The following is an 11,121-nucleotide window of genomic DNA, read 5'->3' as shown; positions in this document are numbered from 1 at the left end:
AACAGGCCCTATGTTGAGGTCCAGATGTGAGCACAGAGACAGGGACACAGCCCCATGCCCAGGACCAGTGGCCTCCTGTTATGTCTAGCCCTCCCAGTCGTCTGTGTGCACATATCTGTCCCCTGCCCACTCCCATCCCCTCCTTCTGTAGGAGTGGTAAGGACTGATGGCCAGTGTTTCTCAAAGAAGGCCCCAGACCAAAATTCCCACCTCTAGAAATGGTGGAGTCTTAAAATCTGCAGAGTGCATAACTGCTTCTGGTAATACAACACTAAAGTTTCACAAACTACCAGAAAAAGGGATGGGGGAAAAGCAAAACAAAACAAAACAAAACAAAACAAAACAAAAGACTTTAATGTTTTCCCACCCCCTGCCTTTTCTTATTTATTTGTTTGCTTTGAGACAGAGTCTCACTCTGTCACCCAGGCTGGAGTGCACTGGCATGATCTTAGCTCACTGCAACCTGCAACCTCCGCCTCCTGGGTTTAAGTGATTCTCCTGCCTCAGCATCCCCAGTAGCTGGGATTACAAACGTGCGCCACCACACCCAGCTAGTTTTTGTATTTTTAGTAGAGACAGGGTTTCACCATGGTGGCCAGGCTGGTCTCAAACTCCTGGCCTCAAGTGATCCGCCCGCCTCAGCTTCCGAAAGTGCTGGGATTATAGGCGTGAGCCACCGCGTCTGGCCCCCCTGCCTTTATTTTGTGAAAAATGTTAAACATCCTTTCTCCTTCTCAGGAACCTGACATGGAAGATTTCCTAGGGTTGGGATCCTTTGCTGTACAACACTGGTCAGGACTGGAGAGGCAGGGAGGTGTCAGGTGGACATCTGGAATTTCATAATAGTGATCTCTTACATCAAAGCAGTAGTTCCCCTCTGCCTCCAAGGCAGATTTTATTTCCACCGTAAGGAACAGGAGACCTGGAGCTCTCCCACAGGACTGCTTGCTCGCACGCTGTGTCTGCATTATCTGTCTCACTCCAAAATAGCAATGCAGGGACTGGCAGGGACAGGCCGCCATTCCAGACAGGTACAGTTCCTGCTCTCACTCTATTGGACAGATGGCCATGGTCAACAGTCACAGAGTTATGGAGGCCAAAGACTCCCCCGGCAGAAATGCCAAGTAGGAAGCAGGTGCCACACCATGCCTACTAAGGCAGGGCCACTCCCCGACATTAATAGGCTGTCACAGCGCTTCCCAGAATGCCAGTGCACACATGCACACACGGAAATGGTGCTGGCTGAAGCACATAGCACCAAATGGTTCTTTCTGTCTGCAAGACCTGAAAAGGGGCTGTTTTGATGGTTTCATGTTTCTTACAATTTGATTCTACTGGCCATTCTCTCTACCCAGAAAGGACTGCAATGAGAAATCTACATAGTATCCCACTAATGGGAAATCATTACATAGAAATAAACCTGTGGATAAACCCATCTTTCGCTTGTTCTTCCAATGGAAGAACAAAACAAAACAAACATTAGGTCATTTCTTTTTTCTTTCTGTGGTTTTGTTTTCCTTGTGATTATTTTTTACTGTCTCTTCAGGTTTAGTAATTCTTCATTCAGGCCAGGCACGGTGGCTCACACCTGTAATCCCAGCATTTTGGGAGGCCAAGGCGGGTGGATCACCTGAGGTCAGAGTTCGAGCCCAGCCTAGCCAACATGGTGAAACCCCGTCTCTACTAAAAATACAAAAATTAGCTAGGCATGGTGGTGCGTGCCTGTAATCCCAGTTACTTGGGAGGCTGAGGCAGGAGAATCACTTGAACCTGGGAGGCGGAGGTTGCAGTGAGCTGACATTGCAGCACTACACTCCAGCCTGCGTGACAGAGTGAGACCCCATCTCAAAAAATAAATAAATAAATAATTCTTCATTCAGTAAAAAGTAGGTTCTGTTCCCATTTAACCCCCACAGAGAAGAAGGCAGGCAGGGCCATCACAGCATGATCAAGTAAGGCTTGTGACTCAATGAGACACAAAATGGCAATAAAAGACATACAAATATTGGAAAGGAAGAAATAAAACTTCATCCTTATTCACCGGATATGATTGTTTATGTAGAGAATCCCAGAGAATCTATTTTTCAAATCTCCTAGAATGAACCAGTTGAGCAAGGCCATAGGAGACAAGGTCAACGCAAAAGTTAACCATATGTCCACATGCTAGATGAATAACCAGGAACTGGCTGTTTTTAAAAAATAACATGTACAGTTGCTCCCCCACCACATGTTATACATGGTCAGCCCTTGTATCCCTGGGTTCCATAGCCTGAGACTAATTCAACTGAGATCAAAAATATCTGGGGGGAAAAATTTTTTTTAAATACAGTACAGCAACTATGCACACAGCATTTATATGTATTGGGTATTATAAGAAGTCTACAGATGGTTTAAAGTATACGGGAGGATGTACATAGATGAATATGCAAATACTACACCATTTTGTATCAGGGACTTCAACATCCATTTTTGGTAGCCACAAGGGTCCTGGAACGAATACCCTATGGGTACCAAGCAACCACTGTGCTAAAAATAAATCTAACAAAGCATATACAGGATCTACATGCTGAAAATGAGAAAACACTGATGAAAGGCATCAGAGAAGATCTAAATAAAAAGACATTCCTGGTTCATGGATTGGAAGACTCAACATAGTAAGACAATGATTTCCCCCAAAGTGAGCTGTATATTTCATGCAATTCCAATCACAATCACAGCAGAGTTTTATACAGTTATGAAAAAGCTATTCTAAAATTTACATGGAAGGCTACAGAAGATTAAATCGCTAAAATAAAGTTGGAGGAATCACACTACCCAATTTTAAGATTTACCGTTAAGTCGACAGTAATAAAGACAATGTTGTACTGGTGAAGAGACAGGCACAAAGATCAATGGAACAGAATAGCATATCCAGAAATAGACCCACACAAATTGGGCCATTTGATCTTTGACAAAGGTGCAAAAGCAATTCAATGAACAAAAAGGACAGTCTTTTTAACAAATGGCTGCTGGAATAATTCATCATCCACTTGCAAAACAATGAGCCTTGACGACCTAACCTTCTTCACACCTTACAGAGAGACTAACTCAAATGGATCCTAGATCTAAACAGAAAACATAAAACTACAAAATTTTAGGGAGAAAATCTATGACAAAATTCTCGTGATTTTGAATTAGGGATAGAGTTCTTAAAATGACATGAAAAGTATGATTCATAAAAGACAAAAATTGAGAAAGTCAACTTCAAAAATTTTAACTCTTGCTCTGCCAAACACACTGCTAAGAGAATGAAAATGTCGGCTACCAACTGAAAAAAATACTATGGATCACATCTCTGACAAAGAACCTGTAACCAGAATACACAAAGAATGCTCAAAATTCTGCAATAACAAAGCAATCCAGCCGGGCACAGTGGCAAGTACCTGTAGGCTCAGCTCCTCAGGAGGCCAAAGCAGGAGGATGGCTTGAGGCCAAGGAATTTGAGGTTGGCCTGGGCAACACAGCAAGACCCCTTCTCTTTTAAAAAAAATTAAAATTAAGACAGAAAGAAAACAACTCAATTTCAAAATAAAGAAAAGACTGGAACAGATACGTCACCAAAGAAGACTCAGGCCAGGCACGGTGGCTCACCCCTGTAATTCCAACACTTTGGGAGGCCGAGGTGGGTGGATCACTGAAGGTCAGGAGTTCAAGACCAGCCTGGCCAGCATGGTGAAACCTTGTCTCTACTAAAATACAAAAATTTGCTCGGTATGGTGGTGCGTGCCTGTAATCCCAGCTACTCGGGAGGCTGAGGCAGGAGAATCACTTCAACCTGGGAGGCGGAGGCTGCAGTGAGCCAAGATCATACCATTGCACTCCAGCCAGGGCAACAGAGCAAGACTCCATCTCAAAAAAAAAAAAAAGAAGAAGAAGACCCAAGGTGGCAAATTAAGCATACGAAAAAACGTCCAACATCATTAGCCATTAGGACAATAAAAACTACAACAAAATGAGATACCACTACACACTTATTAGAATGGTTAAATTAAAAATACTGACAATACCAAGTGCTGACAAGGATGTGCAGAGTTGTATTCCATTGTATGGATGTACCATTGTTAATGCATTCAACCATTAAAGAACATTTGGGTTGCTTTCAGCTTTTGGCTACCATAAATAAAGCTTCTGTGAACATCTGTGTGTAGAGGTTTTTGTGTGAACCTGTTTTCACTTCTCCAGGGTAAATACTTAGGAGGGAGACGGCAGGGTTGTGTGACAGTATATGTTGAATTGTAGAGGACACTGCCAGGGTGTTTTCCAGAGTGGCTGTACTATTTTGCATCGGAGGGAAGAAGACAGCCTCAGAGAGCCAAAAGGGCTGGCCTCGAGTGCCCCCAGGATGGATCTAGGTTCTTCTCTCTGAGAAGGCTCTGTGGCCCTGTCCTCTCTCTCCAAGTGAGCACTTCCTGAAAAGCTACACAGGGATCAGGGAGGGAATCTGCGGGTATTCCCAGGCCATGGGACCAAATTGAACAATTCACTGACTAAACGGCCAGGCATGGAGAATGTGAGGTGGCTGGATCCTGCCCTTAATTCCCCTTCCTTTGAGAAGCCCTCTTGAGATCCTGGGCTGAGCCCAGCTGCAGTGAGCTCTCATGCTTACAAGTTTGTTGCCTCAGACAGGCCGAGAACCATCAGTGGCTCTCGCACATGTGGACGTGGCTCTGTGGAAAGCCCTCAGGTCTGGTCCATTCTGGGAGGCCTCAGAGCCCAAGTCTGTCTATCATCCAGCTCATCCAGAGTCCCCTCTGCTCTGGATGAATTTATCTCATTGTAAGAAACACATTTGCATTGCAACCTAATACACACACACATTCACAGACACATACAGAAACACACGTGTGTGTCCCATTAGTGTATACACTCATCACATACCCCCCCTTTTACACATCACCTGTCCCAACCAGGGACAGTACTTATTACAATGTGTCCTTATCTTGTCTCGTTTTTAAAAAATTCTGGTTATGACCAGAGAATTTGTTTCATATCTTGTTAATCGGATGCAACCTACATTTTTAAAAACTCTGTTTAAGATGGGATTTAAACAGATAAGGGTTTCAATTATATTTGCTGTGAATTGCTTGGGCAAATTACTTTTGACTTTGGTTTCTCATGTGTAAGACAGGAGTAACACCTCTCCTAGGTAAATGGCATACAGAAAGCACAGAGCTTGACACATAATCATTTCTCAAGAAACAGTAGCCATTACCGGTCTAGAAACTCTAAGCCACCCTTCTTCAGCTCTTAGTCTTGCCATCTGGGCCACAGCCTGCTCTGTGAAACTGCATCTGAGAACCTTTATTTAGAACTGTATTTATAGAGTGACAAAATACTTGTGGTAACATTTAATTTTTATTCAACCAACATGTTTATAACTTACGTTCCATCAGAAAATTTTTTATATTTTTTAACTTCCTGACACTCTTAAGAGTTTTTGTTCAGATCATACTCTACTGCATACAGAATAAATTCATTCATCAGACATTTTCTGAGCACCTGGCAGACATCTTACCAGGCTACTCAAGAAGGCAAGAGAAAAGAGGTGTGGTTCCTGGCCAGGAGGACACCCAAGGCTGGCTTCAAGGTCCTAGGGAATCAGCCTTGGTCTACTTTTCTTGACCAAGTCTATTTGAGATTCTCTCTAGCTTCAGCCAAATCTATACTGACCCTTTACCTTTCTTCCTCTGTACCTCTGCTGGTGTAATGCATTCCTCTGGAATGTTCTCTTCATCGCCACATAACTGCTGCCCACCCTTCCTCAAGGCCCAACTCCATGGTGACCTCTTTTCCAAGCCATCTCCACTCCCCCTATACTATGGCACTGGGGGGCCTTCTGTGCCCTCATAGGGCAGGATTCTGCCCATTTCATGCTCGATTCTCCCATCTACCTAGCACAGTGCCCTGTACCAAGCAGATCCTGTAGAAACGTCTGTTGTATCTATGAATATAACAACAAAAATGTGTCTACATGGGGGAGGGGGGATGAACGGCACCATCTGCACACGTTACCCTGTTGATAAAGCTGCCTTTCAGTTTCCATGATGATTCCCCTGCCCACCAAGAGCTCTCGACCTTGGGTCAACAACAATAACAACTCTTTAAAAATTTTTAACCATTTTTAAAAATGAAAATTTCCAAACATACCACAAAGTACAGAGAGAGAGAAGTATAATACATACTCACACACCCAACATTCGGCTTCAAAAACCACCATGTTGTCAACTTGTTTCATCTGTCTTCTTCTCACACTTTTTCCCACCAAGAGTATTTAAAATAAATTTCAGCGAATCATTTCACCAACTAACACCTCGGTATTTCTAACAGATAGCACCTTAACAAAAATAACCAGATTGCCATTGTTTTGCCTAGAAAGATTAATTTCAATTTCTTAATATTACCTAAGAGCCAGTCCATGTTCAAATATCCATGAACATCTCTCCATGAACATCTCAAAAATGTCCTTTACAACTGATTTGTTCAAATCAGCACTCCAACAAAGTCAACACAGAGCATCTGCTTGCTGTGCCTCCTAAATCGTTTTAATCTGTAAAGGTATGTTCCTCCCCACTCCTTTCAAGCCATCTGTCACTGAGCAAGCTGGCTGTTTGTCTTATCAATTTTTCTGCCCTCTGGATTTGGTGATTACATTTTCTTTAACATGCTCCTCTCTCACCTTTCTCTAAACTGGCAGATCTAGAGGTTTGATTTGGTTGCAATTAATTTGTTTTAGCAAGAAAACTTCACAGGTGGTATCATACTTACTGCATACATTCTTAGCATCGTTACGAACATACGGATTTTTGTGTTTTTATGTGCTTCAATCCACTACATTTTTTTTTTCATCCTCAAACGACTCCTGCTTTGGACAATGGACAACTCTTTAAGGGTCCTGCGTCCTTGTGACATAGCTGCGGGGAGACTTTGGCAACTTTCTTGTATATCTTATATGTCCGAGGTCCACCTTCCCCATTTCCTGTCCCACCTAGAACCAGCCATATCTACAAGGAGCCTGGTTCCTTATAGAGAAAAATGATATTAAGAAAGCACAATTTGGATGATACCAGGGCTCAATGATTTTAGTTCTTTTCAGTGAACAAGGCTAGGAAATAGGCACTTTCTGGAAAGAAAAACACTAACCATGAATTCATACTGCTATTTCCAACTCAAACTTTAAGGGTTTTAAACTCCACCTCTTTGCTTTTATCTTTGTATGCTTATTATGCTGATATTCTTGCTTCCCAACAGCTTTAACATAATCTGTTTTCTCTATTCTAAAATAAAGTATGTAGCACACGCATATAAAACAGTGTGTACACATACACATAGTGTAAGAATTTCAGAGTAACAATACCAATGTTGCTACTAACAAAATGCAGTTTATAATTTCTCTGTGGCTCTTCTGTTCCTAGGTTATATCCCACTAGAATTACATTGTCAAAATATGATGTTTTAAAATCTGTTCAAATATCCTCTCTGTGAGATATACACAGATTCCTTCCTTCCTTTTTTCCTCCCTTTTTTCTTTCAAGAAGAGACTGTATTTGTATTTCATTTCCTCTTTAATTTTTTAATTAAGTAAAACATATACCTGATTTCAAGGTGATTCTGTAAAACAGGCACACTCAAAGAATTTTCATTTCTATCCCTGTCTATTCCACCCTGGCCTCTCCGCTTAAAGTTAACTATTTTTAAAATGAGTTTTTAGTTTATTCTTCCATGGTTTCTTTTTTAAATTGTATACAAAAAATGAATGGGGGGTGCGTGTATGTGTGTATACACACACATATGTACATTATATACATATATGTATATAAATATATGAATACGTATATATATTCCTATTTCTACCTCTATATTACACACAAGACATAGCATACTATAAAAATGTTCCGCGGTTGCTGTTTCCACATAATAATAACCACTCAGATCACTCTGCAGCACATATAGAAGTCTACTTCATTCATTGTGATAACGCATTGTATTTCATTATATGGACATACCAGATATCCCCTAATGATGGACACCTGGGTTGTTTCTAACTCCTTGAAATAAGAAATAATGTTGCAGCCGGGCGCGGTGGCTCAAGTCTGTAATCCCAGCACTTTGGGAGGCCGAGACGGGCGGATCACGAGGTCAGGAGATCGAGACCATCCTGGCTAACACTGTGAAACCCCGTCTCTACTAAAATACAAAAAACTAGCCGGGACGAGGTGGCGGACGCCTGTAGTCCCAGCTACTCGGAGGCTGAGGCAGGAGAATGGCGTGAACCTGGGAGGCGGAACTTGCAGTGAGCTGAGATCCGGCCACTGTACTCCAGCCTGGGCGACAGAGCAAGACTCCGTCTCAAAAAAAAAAAAAAAGAAAAAAGAAATAATGTTGCAATTAATGGTCTTGAACTAGTTTCTAGTACAGAATCCTAAAAGCAAGACTGTTGAGTCAAAGAGCAAATGCATGTGAATTTTACCAGACACTACCACATTCCTATCTACAAAGATGGCATTTCCACCACAGCAAGAGAATATTTGTTGCCCTATGGTCTTGCCAACTACATTTGATATCAAACAGGTGAAAAATGGCATCTCAGTGAGTAGTTTGATGTGCATTTTTTCTTTTTATGAGCAAAGTTGAGCACTGTTTCACTGGTTTCGGGCCCTTTGCGTTTATTTTTCTGTAAACTGTCTATTCATATCTTGTATCCATTTTTCCATAGGGCTACTGGTTTTTTTCCTTAATTTTTGGAAACTCTTTGTATTATGGATATTAGCTTTCTGTTTGTGATTTAAGTTGCAAATCTTTTCCCCTATTTTTTCTTTATCATTTTACGTGCTTATTTGCTTTTTGTCATCCAACTTTTTTTTAATGTACTTAAATTTATCAACCTTTTAATGCTTCCAGACTCTGAGGTTATATAAAGGAACTCATTCATGTTTTCTCCTAATACCTGCATGGGTTCAGGTGCTGTTACATTTATACCTGTGCCATTTCGAGTTCATTCAAACTGATATATGTTATAAGGGATGAATCCAATTTTATCTAAAGCAGGAATTCCCAACCTTTTTGGCACCAGGAACTGATTTCATAGAAGACAATTTTTCCATAGACCTGGGGGAAGAGGGACTGCGGGGAAGACTTCAGGACGAAACTGTTCCATCTCAGATCATCAGGCATTAGACACTCACAGAGAGCACGCAACTTGATCCCTCGCGTGCACAATTCACAACAGTGTTCACGCTCCTGTGAGACTCTAATGCCACCGCCGACCTGACTAGAGGCAGAGCTCAGCTGTGTGGCCTGGTTCCTAACAGGCCATGGACCAGTACAAGTTCATGGCCCAGGGATTGGGGAACCCCTGATCTAGAGGTAGCGGATATCCTTGTCCCTATACCTTTTCTTAAATAATCCTTCTTTTCCTCCCAATGATCTGAGATGCCACTTTACATACACTATATTTCCAAAAATATTTGAATCTATTTCTGGATTTTTCTACTCTGTCCCATAGCCTGTCAGCCCCTTCATGTGCCAATGCCAGGCTGTTTTGAACAGTGGTAGCTGTATAACATTTTTAATATCTGGTAGAACTAGCTGTTATTTTTCTTTCTCAGAGAATTTCCTGGCTATTACTGCTCATTTATTTATATAAATAAACTTAGAATCAACTAATCTAGCTCAAAAAAAAAAACAAAAAACAAAAACCTGAGGGTATTACTGAGATCATATTAAATTTGTAAATTAATGTAAGGAGAAATGCCATCTGAATGAAATTGAGTCTTTTTACCTAAACACATGGTACGAATAGATACAATTTTCATGTAGGCTACTTCCATCTCAGTAGGGTCTTCACGAGAACCACCAATATTTTGAACAGCAAGGGAGAGATTTGCAATTTTTAGGAAGTAATTTATATTTGAGGAGTGATTTATGACATGGAGGGGCTTTTAAAATATTTGCACTAAAGATGTGAGCACCCAGGAAGGGGGAACTTAGGTAATGCCAAGGTGCAGGTGGAGGAGGGAGCAAATCCACCACAATCAACCCCTCAGTCCCAGCTGACTCTAGAGCAACTTCTTGCAATTAGGAATTAGGGGGAGAGAGAGAGGAACAATTCACCAGAGCACAAGCTTATCTTTCAAATTCTGGGCAGCATTTTAATGCCTCTAAACTAATTCCTAACGACTGGCAAAGTTGAGCTTTACTACAAAGCCTGCCAAGTCTCCCCAGTGCTCTGTCTCCCTCTTGGTGGCTTTCAAACTTGTCATGCTCCTCGCAGCCTATCTGTACCTTCCTACAATGATGTGCTGCAACCTCCTGCTCTTTATCATCCCCACACGCAGTCAAATCTTTCCTCCAGCCACTGCCTTGGGGAAGAAGTGGCTTCCAGGACGGGCCCCACGATGAGATGGCAATCTCCTTGGCTCCCGGAAGTGTTTCCACAGGGGCCTACTCTGCGCTGCTTTCCAACCAGCATGTTTCTTCAAACATGTTTCATCAGAAATCCTGAAAGGGATTTTTACCATTTATAAAATGGAAAGTTTATCATATAATCCTTTAAACTGTAAAATATAAGATTACTGGTGACAATGACTGTTGGGAATTAACTGAAAAATGAAGAGCATATACTGAAGATGTGAAGAGGTTCAGAATAAAAACCACATACAATTTAAAACAGACAAATGTCCCCACGGTCGCAAGGACACTAGCAGACAGCACTAACATCCTAGCTGTCTGATGCTGAGAATTCAACAGAATGTGTGTGGAACAGAAGCGCCTGTGAATTCCCAGTAACTCCAGAGCTTACTAAACATATGTGTGGTTTAGGGATGTTATTTGTTCCATCCAGAGAGTCTCATTTTACACCGTTCTGAAGAAATTATTTGGGTGCTCAAATTTTGCTTTGCTCCACTTCGCCAAAGCATGAAAGGGTTTGATACCAAAAAAGAGAAACCTCTCTATCTTAGCTTCAATCTACCCAACAAAGGATGATGGGGTAAAAAGTCAACAAAACTACCACTGGTAAAAGACAAAGGCTCGTGAAGAGCGAGTTGGATTCTGAAGCCTGAAAGGGCAAGGGCAAACAAACCT

At 41.7% G+C, this 11,121-nt stretch overlaps 1 protein-coding gene across 1 annotated transcript in view; it reads right to left on the bottom strand.

Annotated features, from left to right (window-relative positions):
• Nucleotides 1–11,121, bottom strand: part of ATXN10 (ataxin 10) — a 187,307-nt gene that overhangs the window by 78,517 nt on the left and 97,669 nt on the right. The window lies entirely within an intron of this gene.

The sequence above is a fragment of the Rhinopithecus roxellana genome, chromosome 13 (assembly GCF_007565055.1).
Source record: "Rhinopithecus roxellana isolate Shanxi Qingling chromosome 13, ASM756505v1, whole genome shotgun sequence".
In the NCBI taxonomy this organism is placed as follows: Eukaryota; Metazoa; Chordata; class Mammalia; order Primates; family Cercopithecidae; genus Rhinopithecus; species Rhinopithecus roxellana.
Note: the sequence above shows the minus strand (reverse complement) of the source record. Positions and strands in the feature narration are given on the sequence as shown.